Source organism: Mirounga leonina, unplaced genomic scaffold, assembly GCF_011800145.1.
Source record: "Mirounga leonina isolate KUSES-001 unplaced genomic scaffold, KU_Mleo_1.0 Mir_168, whole genome shotgun sequence".
NCBI classification, from domain to species: Eukaryota; Metazoa; Chordata; class Mammalia; order Carnivora; family Phocidae; genus Mirounga; species Mirounga leonina.
Window position 1 is genome coordinate 32841393 of NW_023270426.1, and position 13337 is coordinate 32854729.

Genomic DNA, 13337 nt, shown 5'->3' on the forward strand with positions numbered 1-13337 from the left:
AGATCAGATCATAAATGGCATTGTGGCTTCCTTCTTGCTTTCTCTTTTTCTTGGATCACTTACTCTTGGGGAAGCCATTTGCCAAGCAATGGGAACACACAAGAAGACTTATGAAGAGATCCATATGGTGAGGACCTGAGGCTTCCATTAAATAATGAGTAAACACCTGAAGGCTTGTCCCAACAGCTTTGTGTATGGGGCTATCTTGGATGCAGATCTTTTAGTCCTAATCAAGGCTTCAATTGACTGTAGTCCCAGTTGATATCTTGAATGCAACATCATGAAAGAATCTCAGTCAGAACCACTCTACTAACCTGCTCTAAAATCCCTAGCCCTCAGAAATAGTAAGATGGTAAGTGTTTATTGCTTAATTTTGGGGGGCAATTTTTTACACAGCAATAGACAACTGATATAGCCATTAAGTATCATGTTTCTTGTTTATGTCCTTTATCAAGTTAGGATATTTCCCTTCTATTACTAGTCTGCTGAGAGCATTCATTTTGAATGACTATCGAATTTTGTCAGGTACCTTTTCTGCATATATTGAGATGATCATATTCTTTTTCACCTTTATTCTGGTAACATGGTGATTTCCAATGTCTTTTCAACCTTTCATTCCTAGGATAAACTTTATCATTTGGTGCATCCATACACTGAGAAATATCAAGCAGTAAAAAGGCATGAACAATTGATACATGCAGCAGCATGGATGAATCTCAAAAACACTCTGGTTCCATTTATATAAAATTCACAAAATGGCAGAACTAATCTAGTGACATAAAGTATATTAGTGTTCGCCTGGGGCCAGAAAATGGGTGGCAATTGACAGCAAAGGACAGGAGGAAAGGGTGATGGAGATGCTCTATATATTGAGCATAGTAGTGGTTACAAAAATGTATAACTCATTGATCAGTACCCTTAAAATATAAGTGAATTATATCTCAAGAGAGTTGATATTTAAACGTTTATGCTTGAGAGGCACCTGGGTGGCTCAGGCAGGTAAGCATCTGACTCTTGATTTCAAGCGTGGAGCCTGCTTGAGATTCTCTCTTTCCCTCTGCCTCTGCCCCACCCCACCACACACATGCTCTCTCTCTCTCTCTCCCTTAAACAAACAAAATAAAATAAAAGTTTATACTTGAATTCTATAAAACTATATAGGTTAAGAATGTATTTCCTAATCATGCCCATTAAAATAAAAATGTTAAGAGAGTAGGTATAGGTTATCTTTAAACATGGTTATCTGTGTTACAACTAATGCTAGCAATATGGTTAATAACCACAGTGAGGGAGAAAACATCGGCCCAGTTAATGGGTTTAATCTATTCCCGAATCTAAATGGTTGTTAAGTAAAGGCTTCTGCTGTGTATAGAATTGTTACTGAAATAAGTGTACTCACTGAGCCTGGTTTCCTAAGGTAAAATTCAAGTATGCTTGAGAAATCCAAACCCAAGTCAATTTTCCAAGTCAGAAGACTCTACTTAAGTTATCCTGGTCTAAGAAAACGGGGTTAAACAGAAACACAATCCATGACTTTTCTGATGGCTTTTCTCTTTGTGCTGACAGCATTTCCCCTTTAGCTGTGATAATACTGAAATCTGTCTTACCCTCAACTAGGACTCTTCAGCCTGGAACACACAGAAATGGTACAAATGCCAACAGTTGTTTCTAAATAAACCAGTCATAAAAGAGAAGTCACTGATAAGAGAAACGATTAACATTATCAATTGTAAGTTACTGTCAGTAAAAACAGTTATTCATTATTACCATACCTAGTGCAGGGAATCCTCTCCCTTATCTTTCCCTTTGCAGAAAATAAAAAGAACAAAGGAAATGAGAGATTACCTCTCAACCGAAAATTGCACTGGCCATGTCATCATCCTTGGCACACTCAGGTTGGAATCCAAAATGATTGTTGTCCCCAGGTCAGCCCCTCCTCAGCCCCTCAGCTGGTCAGTCCAGCAACTGGAATATGAAAGAAAGAAAAGCGTTACTGTCAGTCACATTCAACCTTCTTCTTTCTCTATTCTTTTCTTTTGGGGGTGGCATCTGAGAACACCAACATTTTCCTTAGTGGGGGAGGTCAAGGGCTAGTTCTGCCAGTGTGATAGAAAACGCCTTTTACAAGAAATCAAAAAATCCCTGAGATCAAGGAAATGCAGGACACCTAAGGTTAGTGAGCCGAACAGGAGCCAGGAGCCAATAGTGAGAATGAGGGAGCCATAATCAAAAAGACAGATATGAGGGCGCCTGGGTGGCTCAGTTGTTGAAGCGTCTGCCTTCCATTCAGGTCATGATCCCAGGGTCCTGGGATGGAGTCCCTAGGGAGCTTGCTTCTCCCTCTCCTCCCTGCTTGTGCTCTCTTTCGCTCTCTCTCTCTCTCTCGAATAAATAAATAAATAACTTTAAAAAAAAGACAGAGATGATAGTGAGTGTTGACAGAGATGGGGAATACTGGAACCCTCATATACTGCTGGTATGAATGTAAAATGTTGCAGCTGCTTTGAGGAAAACCAGTCTGGCAGTTCCTCAACAGGTTGAATAGTTACCACATGACCCAGCAATTCCCCTCCTAGACGTACACCCAAGAGAAATGAAAACGTATGTCCACACAACTTATACACAAACGTCATAGTGGCATTATACATAATTGCCAAAAACTGGAAACAACCCAAGTGTTCATCAACTGAAGAAAAAAACAAATAAAATGTGGTATATTCACATGACAGAATACAATTTTGCAATAAAAAGGAATGAGGCACTGAAACATGCTACAACGTGGATGAATCTTGAAAACATTATGCTATGTGAAAGAAGCCAGTCACAGAAGAGTACATATTATATAATTCCATTTGTATGAAATGTCCAGAATAGGCAAATTTATCCATACAGAAAGTTAAATAGTGGTTGCCTAGAGCAAGGGAGGGGGTGGGAAGGTAGGTGGCACATAGAAGGACTGGGGTTTGCTGTGTTTCTTTTTGGGGTGATAAAAATATTCTAAAATTGATTGTGGTGATGGCTGCCCAATTCCGTGAATATACTAAAAGCCATTGAATTGTACATTTTGAATGGGTGGATTGTATGGCAGGTAAATTACATTTCAATGAAGTTATTTAAGTGGGCGGGGGAAGAACCATGGGACCAGGGCAGGAATGGAAAGCCCAGGAGCTAGCCAGAAGGGAGGGTTGAGAGAGAGAGTAGGCAGGTGGGGCGGCCTGAGGCAGCTCTCCTAGGCTGGTGCTGGGAGTTGCTGTTGCTGGTGGTCTGTATTTGCAGCAACACAAGGGCAATGATAGGTTGAACTGAATTTAAAGGACCAGGGGTAGGCTAGACGTCTACTGTTTTTAAAACAGAAGACTGCTTCTATACTCGCTATTCAAGAATTCCAAAGAGGCTGCTTCTGTGTTCAGGTTTTTTTTAGGGGACAGGTGGTGGGCACTACGTTGATCTGTTTATTTAGGTCTTCAGAGTCTGGAAGCTGAGTTACTCACACTCAGTTTGAGACACCTTATCTTCATTGATCCCATGTAAGGCCTTTTTTTGTATGTTCCTTTACGTTTATTCCTTTTTACTCCCATAATCTACCCAAGCAACCTTTCTAATGGGCATAATGAACACCTTTTGGTTTGTATGTATATGCTTGCATACTGAGGGTTACTGTTTTGTATGCATGTGTTCTTACATTTAATAAATATTGTTGTGATAGATGTTTTAGTAGGGTCTGCTTACAAATTTCCACTGTTATCTATCTTTTAGCTAGCTGTCCTTAACACTGCACCTGGTACCTAGCAAGAGCTCAGTAATTGTTAATCATTAATAATTCTAGACCAGTGGTTCTCAGCCCTGGATAATCTGTGCCCCCCTTCCCCCTCTCCCCTAAAAAACATTTGGCAATGGCTGGCGGCATTTTTGGATGTCTCGACTGGCGAGGTGGTACTAGTATCCAGTGGGTAGAGGCCAGATATGCTGATAAACATGCTACAGTGACCCAGACAGTCTCAAAACAAAATGTCAAAAGTGCCCAGGTGGAGAACCCTTCAAGAGAACAGGAACCATATAGGTGTTCATTCACGATTTTATCTCTAGCACCTAACACACCTCATAGTCCATAGTAAGTATTCAATAAATATGTGTTGGCACATTCATGCAAACTGACTAAATGGGTGAAATGAGTGAGGGTACACCCTCACAGTCGGGCTCCAAGACTTCAAAGGGGGCACAGACCCCTTTCCCGGAAAATTAATCCAGACCACTTATGCAACTTAAGTGTCCATCAACAGATAAATAGATAAGAGGTGGTGTGTGTGTATATATATATATACCATATACTCCATATATATATCCAGCCACTAAAATAAATGAAATCTTGCCATTTGCGACAACATGGGTGGGCCTAGAGGGTATTATGCTAAGTGAAATAAGTCAGAGGAAGACAAATACCATATGATTTCACTCATATGTGGAATCTTAAAACAAAACAAATCAACAAACAAAACAAAACAGAAACAGACTCATAGATACAGGAAACAAACCGCTGGTTACCAGAGGGAGGAGGGGTTGAATGGGTGAAATAGGTGAAGGGGGTTAAGAGGTACAAACTTCCAGCTGTGAAATAATTAAGTCATGGGGATGTTATGTACAGCATAGGGAATATGGTCAATAACATTGTCATAATGTCGTATGGTGACAGATAGTAACTGGACTTGCGGGGATCATTTCATAATGTATAAAAACATAGAATCACCATGATGGTACATCTGAAACTAATAGGATATTGTATTTCAATTACACTTCAATAAAAACAAAAGAGAACAAAACACAAAGAGCTAGTATGTTCCAGAGAGACCGGACCAGAACACAGGCCAGTACTCTTTCCACTAGGATACCCTGCTACTAAGCAGGTTCTTTAAAGACACATGAAAATGATTTTGATAAAGTAATACAAAATAATCACATTATCAAGAGGGTTGGCATAAAAGGGAGCCGCACAGCATACATCCTAAAGACATTTTTATGCTCACGTTCCAGAATGCAAAACTAGGAAATCATCAACGTACACAGCTAGTTGTCTTTTCTGTGCTTGGAGACGTTTCACAGAGAGAAGTTTTGCATGTGGTCCCGAAATTTCTCTGCTCATTCCAGTTTTGGCTCTTCTTTTTATGGCACAGATCTACACAACAGCAAATGCCATTACCTTGAGTTCACGCATGACTGTCGCCTGTGTCACTCTGTGGGATTCAGCCAGGCCTGGCAATACTCACGGATGGATGGAAGGGGGAGAGGCAGCGGGCCTTGGATGTATCTTGGTTGGTCCCCAGGGTCAAACACAAGGGAGGGAGAGGGAACCGAGCAGCTGCAGCTGCAGTGAATTCTGGTTTTGTGCGGGGCAGGCGAGCACTACTGCAGACAGCCCGAGCAGGCGTTTGAGAGGGAACAGGAGCCCAGCAGGCACGTGAAGCACAGGAATGGGGCATTCAAAGTGGATCACCCTTAGAAATTCAGGACCCCAAGCCAGCAGTCTGTCAGCCCGGGGGATATCTTTGAATCTGATTCCTGGGAGCTGGACCGGCATGGCCAAGGATAAGAGATGGGACATCAGCCAGGTTATTGACAATGGGCTCAAATCCAGAAGCCCACATTCAAGAAATGGAGCCTGTGAAAGTAGATGGAGAATTCAGGAACCAAGTAGGTGCTGCCGAAGGATCCCTATGTGGGTCGGTCGTAGCTCAGCTGGAGTAGAAAGGCTGCACAGTGGGGAGAGGAAAATGAAGAAACCAGGCTTCAGACTGATCAAAAGGAGATGGGGGGTTAACAACTGTCAGGAGGCTGTGGGATCTCTGACGGTTCCTGTCGCCCCATTATGAGCACAGTAACAGGCACACTGGAGTCTCTGGGTTCCAGAACATTCCCTTCCCATAGGCTGCCCTGGAGTAGACTCACAGGTCATACATACCACAAAACTATTATTAAAAAGAGAAAGGAAAACTTGGGCAACTTAAATATTTACAGTATTTTCTGCAGTTGACTGTTAGTCAACTTCTTTCACTCTCTCGTGCCACCTTGCACCAGCACCAGCCCATGGAGTTCTTTCTACACAGCCAGCCCTGACCTTCTAAACGTGTGAGCCATCTCCTTGAACAAAGCCCATCAGAGATGTCTACATAGAGAGAAGATGAGACAAACAGAAGGAGGGAGGGAAAAGGGACCAGCTCTAAGTGAGGTCTGAGATGGAAGAACACTGAAAAGGAAGTTGTATAAAGAGAATGCAGGTGTGCTCTGAAGCATTTTGTGGTACGATTGAGTCACCCTGTGTATAAATCTTTTCAATGCTGATCTACAGAGAAACGAATAAATGAATGGCCAAATGAGTAAATCAGTGAATGAACCAAAGAATCAATGGACTGATAAATGAATGAATGATGATGATAGGAAAATGGCAATGAGCAACCATCATTACACAAATGTGTGAGTGTGTGTGTGTGTGTGTGTGTGTATGCAGAGGGAAAAGATCAAAGAGTTGATGGGTGTAATCAGCACATGGAGGGGCTACTCAGGCCCTGATGGAGGGATTGATGACAAACTACAGGAGACTGACAAGCCCTAAAGTGCCTTGGAAACCCTCACCCCTAGGATGGTGACAGACATGTGTGGCAGGTGCACCCTCATAGCTGGCAGCTGTCATGTTCAACTCTCCCCTTCCCCCATCCAACCATGGGGTGTGGAGCAGAGAGGCCCAAGCCAAAGGACTCACCACTTACCCAGTCCTTTGTCCAACAGTCCCTTATGTTAATTCCTGACAATACGAGAGAAACAGAAGCACTCACAGAGCATATAGGTAATGCTTTCATGCAAAAGAAATCCTATGCCTCTGAAAGACCAGCTACCTAGCATTGGCTACACTGATAAGTCTATACATGTGCCACGTGATGGATGGTGAAATTGAGTCTATACAGAGTGAGGTGACCTCCAGCTGGATTTTAACTAGCCAATCCACAGGGGAATAATGTGTCCTAATGACCTATGTGGCTGACCTTTACAGAGTGAATATCGAGTTCTCAACTGATAGAGGGGGTGAGTACGAGCATTACCTGGGGAGCTTTGTCAAACTTTACACGCCCAGGAGTCCTAGCCCTGATTCTGTTATTCCCTGCCTGAGACAACAGCTACTAGATAGAGGGCAAGGAACTAGATCTGAAGTTGTTTGCGTCCAATACAATGCCTACCACTCAGTCTCTGCTGAATAAATGGATGAATAAATCAATTTAGTTGTTTTTATAACCACAGAATTTGGAGTCTGGAGAGACCTTAGAGTTCAGCCAAACATCTTATTTAATGACAGAAATAAGGTCCAGAGTGGTGAAGTGACTTGTCCAATATCACACATTTAAACACTTAGCATGGCTACTAAAATTACAGGATTATTCAAAGTAGTATAAAATGTAAATTAATCAGCAAACATAACTGTTTTCTACAAAAGGCAAAGCACCAGTCTGAGAGAACTGGTCAGATGGTCTGATTAAGAGGGAAAAAAGGCATGATAGGATCACACATCAAATGTGGGATACAGGGGCCATGGATCTATCCTATCTTTAGGTTCTTCCCCTCCACAGTCTGAAAAGCCCTCCTGCCAACTAAGCCTTATCCTACAACTCTAAGCCTACAGAGTACAGCAGATGGGCATGGTTTATCAGGGAAGTATCTCCTTTAGCAAGAGAAAAGGAACCAGTGTCACAGGCCAATTCGGTGCTTCACAGAAGAGTCTGAAAGAGATGTTCATTAATTGGGAATGATTTAGATGAGATTCCATTTCAAGACATATGATCTCTATTATGAAAACCCTCACCACCATTGAAATGTCTTTTCCTGAAGCAACAGCAAAGTCTTAAGAACATGGCTATCGATTTCAGAGGAAAGGCTACTTATTTCTACTGTGAAGAGCCAAGAACTCACTCAACACTGAAACAGCCACAGCTTTTTCATTGTGCAAAGACCAAAATAAAAACCACAGCCTCTGCTTACAGGTTAAATTCTTTTTAATCCTTCGCACTCCAAGGATCTATACGTAAGTCTACTTGGCTTTAGGTTGCCAGAGAGCAGGATGTTGGTAAGCAAAAACACCACCAAGAGTGACACTTTCCATGGGGCCACTAAGACACGACTTAATGATGAAGCATGATCATCTTCTTGGACTGTGCTTTGGTGACTGAGCAGCCAGAAGGAAACACTGATGCGAAGGGAGTGCACCTCTGTCAAGCAAATGGCCCAGTCCTTTTGATAGCAGAGGCACTTTATGAAACTGGGCTCCGTAAAGAAGTTCCATCATCTGTCTTCGGATTTTATCCATCCAACCATCCAAATGGTTTAAACCAAAATCAAGTATTGCCATGTAAAATATTTTAAAAATATGTGTGTGATCCTGATTAAAAACGTTTAGGGCAGCATGCTCTTAGCCTCTATATTTCCAAAAATATCTCTCGCATATGCCAACAATTGAGCCCACAACCCGCGTTATCTGTGCCTTCAACCACTTGCACTGTCCTTCATCTTTGAAGCCAGCTGTTAAAGGGCATTAAGAGCGAGGTCACTTAGCCTCCACAGAGGATCATTTGACAATGCCACACAAAGTCATCTGCAGATACAAGGTAATAGTCTTTGCAATTGTGTGTGGCCTTGCACCATTGCACAGTGTCATTGAGAACAGACAAGTCATCACGGAGTCCTTTCTGAAATTAAAAAATGCATTCTACTGCCTTGTTTTCCCTGAGAGAACTGATTTTGAAATCCACCAGTCACATAAGATTTAAAAACCTTCAAATGGCATGACTTGCAATATATACAACATTCCATGAGTTCATCCTAAGATAAAATCATCCCTCATCCCTCATATTTTCATCTAACTCTGGTGTTAACAGTTAAAATAACAAAATTTTAAGGAAGTTTTTAAAAATCATTTAAGTACCTAAGCAAATTTGAAAATAAAAAGTTTCTTGGCCAGAATGATTTCCTCAGAATGTTAAATGCAACACTTAGGTTAATATGGGTCCATGTGTCTTAGGTTAATATGTATTTAACTGCATCCTTCCACGCAGACCTTGACATAGGAATGTGTGGAAGAACGGCAAGAAGCCTGTCCTAGGCTAACATCTCATTTTCCAAGGAATTTCCATTGTAATAAACCCACTCTAAAAATATTTTGTGGTGAGAGATTGTAATTCTAAGTAATGGGACATTTTCTTCTTATAGCCCATGATATAACAGTTAAAGTTGGCAAACCCTCCCTTGGTCACACTTACAATCAGCTGTTGTTTGGTCAAGGCCAATGAAATTAGGCAACCCTGCACTAGTTGTAAGAATGAAATGTTAAATTAGCAATTCCGCTTTAATGAATTTATGTTAAGAAAATAAAGATATGGGGGCGCCTGGGTGGCTCAGCTGTTGAGCGTCTGCCTTCGGCTCAGGTCGTGATCCCAGGGTCCTGGGGTCAAGCCCTGCATTGGGCTCCCTGCTCGGTGGGAAGCCTGCTTCTCCCTCTCCCACTCCCCCTGCTTGTGTTCCTGCTCTCACTATCTCTCTCTCTGTCAAATAAATAAATAAAATCTTTAAAAAAAAAAAAAAGAAAAAAGAAAAGAAAGATATGAACAAAGATTAATATACAAAGATATTCATGGCAGGATTTGTCTTATAGGGAAAAATTGAGACCAATTTTAAACGTTCAATAACAGGTCACTAAACAGACCATGATACTGTCATAAAAAATGATGATTGAGGGGGACCTGGGTGGCTCAGTCAGTTACACGTCTGCCTTCAGCTCAGGTCATGACCTTGGGGTCCTGAGATTCAGCCCCTTGTTGAGCTCTGCTCAGCGGGGAGTCTGCGTCTCTCTCTGCCCCTCCCCTACCTGCCCCCCCCACTCATGATCTCTCTCTCTCTGTCTCAAATAAATAAATACAATCTTTAATAAAAAAATGATTGAAATGTAACAATGTTTACATTAAACATTGAATAATGGAAACAGTTATAAAATACTAAGGACAGATGAGCTTATTTTGAGAAAAAAAATTATATACAGAGAAAACAGTCCAGAAGAATATATGGTATAATTATGGGTTATGTTAACTTTCTTCCTTCTTTCTAAGTTTTCTAGAATAAATATGCAAAGACTTACATAACTTTATTTTTAAAAGCCCATTTTATAGAAAAGAATAACAATGTCAGAGGCCAAAAATGCTATTTGCCAAATGTTTGTCACAGACATCCACAAGCCCTCCTTCCTACTTGAAAAGTCAGGATGCACTAACAGGATGAAACAGATAGCCCCACATCTCATGACTAAATTCAATGAGAGGTTAGTTTTTATAAATGCAATGGTCCAATGCAGCTGTCCCCTAGGCAGCTCCCTTAAGCAATTCTCTGAGCAGTGATCCAGGAACCAAGTCTCTTTCAATCTATTGGCTTCACTAGATTCTTTACATTAGGTCAACAGGGGAGGGAAGAGAGAATTTGTAGGGTTGCGCAGGAGGTTTTCCTAGCCACTTCCAGATATAACACATAATACCACCCAATTCCATTGTCCAGAACTCCGTCATATTACCATGTCTAACAGTGAGGAAGACTGAGAAAAATCTAGTTATGTGACTGGAAGAAAAAGGAAAATAATTTGGTAATCAACCAGCCAGTTGCAGCCACACTACCATCACCAAGATGAGCACGACTTCCATATGGTAACCCTACTTGGCACATGGAGGTGAGAGTGAGACATCCTTCCGAGAAGTAGAAAATGAAGAAGTGAAAATTAACCTACCGAAGCCAACCCAAATTCCTGAAATATATCAAATTCCCACTTATTTGAGCAATGAACAGGAGAGAATGAGATGGACGTTAAAAAGGAGGGCATTCTCACCTGCGCCTTTTATTCCAGGACTTATTTTTTTCAACTACCAACTCATGATCACCATGCCAGAATGGAATGTTTCATGCGATCCCTGACAGAGATCTAATAGATTGGCTAGAGGCAGGTGACTGAGGATCTGATAACACCAGAATGAGCTGGGTTGACTTGGGTCCACCCTTCAGAAACATGATTGTACCAACAGATCTGAAATTGTGGCACTACCAAACATTAATGTAGTCAAAGATTTTAACCTGAAACCTAACAAGGTGAAGCAAGCGCTCTATCTGAAGAAAGAGTGTGTTCATAGAAAATGATCTTTGGAGAATTCAGTAAAAGAGAGAGCTAGAAAAGAGAAAGAGTTTGGCAGGTTCTTCATCATTATTCAGGGAGAGACATTAAATCGGACTCATTGAACCCTGTGGCTCTCATGCTTCTAAATATTTCAGCATATTGTATCATTTAATTCCCTAACAACTCTATGAAATAGCTACTGTTGTTATATCCTTCCAAGGAATGAAGAAACAGATGGGAGTGCAAATGACCTGCTTTAAGTTTTCAGTTTCTAAGCATCAGTGTCAGAGGTGACCAATGGTTTCTGGTGTCAGTGAGCTCATTGAATCACACAGGACATGAAAATCATGGTTACTCAAGAGGTGCCCTGTGGCAGGACAAGAATAATTCATCAAGTCCCACATTGACCTGAATGAAATATTTCCACAATCAGTTGGTCCTAAACGTGGCTGGTGTTATCTGTGAGCTTATAAAACAATAGTTCCCAAACCCCATCCCAACCCTTACTAAAAGAACACCTCTAGGAGTAGGGTTCAAGGAACCATCTTCTTACAAAGCTCCTACAGTGCTTCTGATATACAATAACTTTCCCAAATCATACACTTGAAATGTTCTATTTAAAAACTCAGCCATGTCGATGATGGAACAGGGTATCCTCAATGGTATGCATAAAATTCTACTCACCATAAAATGTCTACTCTTCTGTAAATTAAAAGGTTAGCTTTTAATTTTGTAAATTAGTCTTTTAGAAACTTGATCAACATGAGTAGATCCCTCCAAATCTGTCCATTTCACTTTGTGGTTTGGGTAGGGTGGCCAATAGTCCAAAAGCTTTCCTGGTATTAACACTGGAAGTCCCACATCCCAGGAGATTCCTCTGGTCAAACTGGTATGGCTGGTAGAGTGACCAACTCATCCCAATTTGCCTGAGAATGCACCATGTTTTAAAATTGAAGGTCCCACATCCTGGGAATCCCCTGAGTCCCAGGCAACCTGTGTTGGTTACCTTAACTGGTCACAAACCACTGCCTCCCTCTGAGACTCTGCGTAGTCTGATAACCTCAGACAAATTCTCTATTTTATCGTTTACTAAAATATATCTTCCCAAGACTCAATGATATCCAGAGTTTTTAGGAAATAAGAATTTTGTTCCTAATGAGATCTCATAAATACTAAAACATATACCTTATGGGGCACTGTGGAGACTTACTCAGAAAAAAGAAAATTGTCATTTAGGATTTCTCAGAAATGGAATGCTCTATAATTTTCTTGCATCCTTTCATAAATAAGACTGAAAAAGCAAACCGAAGATGTGTTGCTATATAGGTCCAAATATTGACGGAAGGGATCCAAGAGTCACACCAGAAATGTGATCATAGAAACTCCAAGGTCCCTGGAACCTGCAAAAAATTTAATGTCAGCAAGTGTTCCCAATGCCTCCTTCCTTGACCCAATGCCTCTCTGACTTGAGGTTCAGGCTTCATTACCCATCTCGCACACTGGCTGATTATGTTTCAAGTGAGTGACCCAGGACAGTGAGTTTGCCTAATAGATTTCTACTTTTTTTGAGACTTTTCCTTTATGCAAGGATTGGTGAATGCTGGGTCAGTTGTCCATATATTGACACACTTGAATATTCATAAACAGTATTTGTTTTAGTGTTCCCAAACTGTTTCATGAATAATTCACATGTTTGACAGCAACCTATGTTATTCAATTTATTTAAAGACTACAATCAATATAGCATGCTGCTCTAAAACATAGCAACCAGTCCTTTAACTGTAGTGTGCTTTAAAGTTTCTTTCCGGTTATTTCTCCATCACACTGAACTACAAATATAGGGTAATTACTAATAATTCTATCTCCATTTGCATGTCACCACAATCAACATATTGATTGCTTTTTTTTTTTTTAAAGATTATATTTATTTATTTGAGACAGAGAGAATGAGAGACAGAGAGCAGGAGAGGGAGGAAGGTCAGAGGGAGAAGCAGACTCCCTGCCGAGCAGAGAGCCCGATGCGGGACTCGATCCCGGGACTCCAGGATCATGACCTGAGCCGAAGGCAGTCACTTAACCAACTGAGCCACCCAGGCGCCCTATTGATTGCTTTTTGATTATAATAAACGGTTGGTTAAATTGAAGGTTTGCGATT

The 13337-nt window shown here is 41.1% G+C and overlaps 1 long non-coding RNA gene across 1 annotated transcript; it reads right to left on the reverse strand.

Moving 5' to 3' along the window:
• Window positions 1–1632: 1632 nt before the first annotated feature.
• Window positions 1633–12678, reverse strand: LOC118016804. The gene is made up of 3 exons (XR_004680916.1): window positions 12393–12678; window positions 1846–1965; window positions 1633–1668 (listed from the first exon to the last, which is right to left on the reverse strand). It is a non-coding gene; the product is annotated as an uncharacterized LOC118016804 (long non-coding RNA).
• Window positions 12679–13337: the final 659 nt, after the last annotated feature.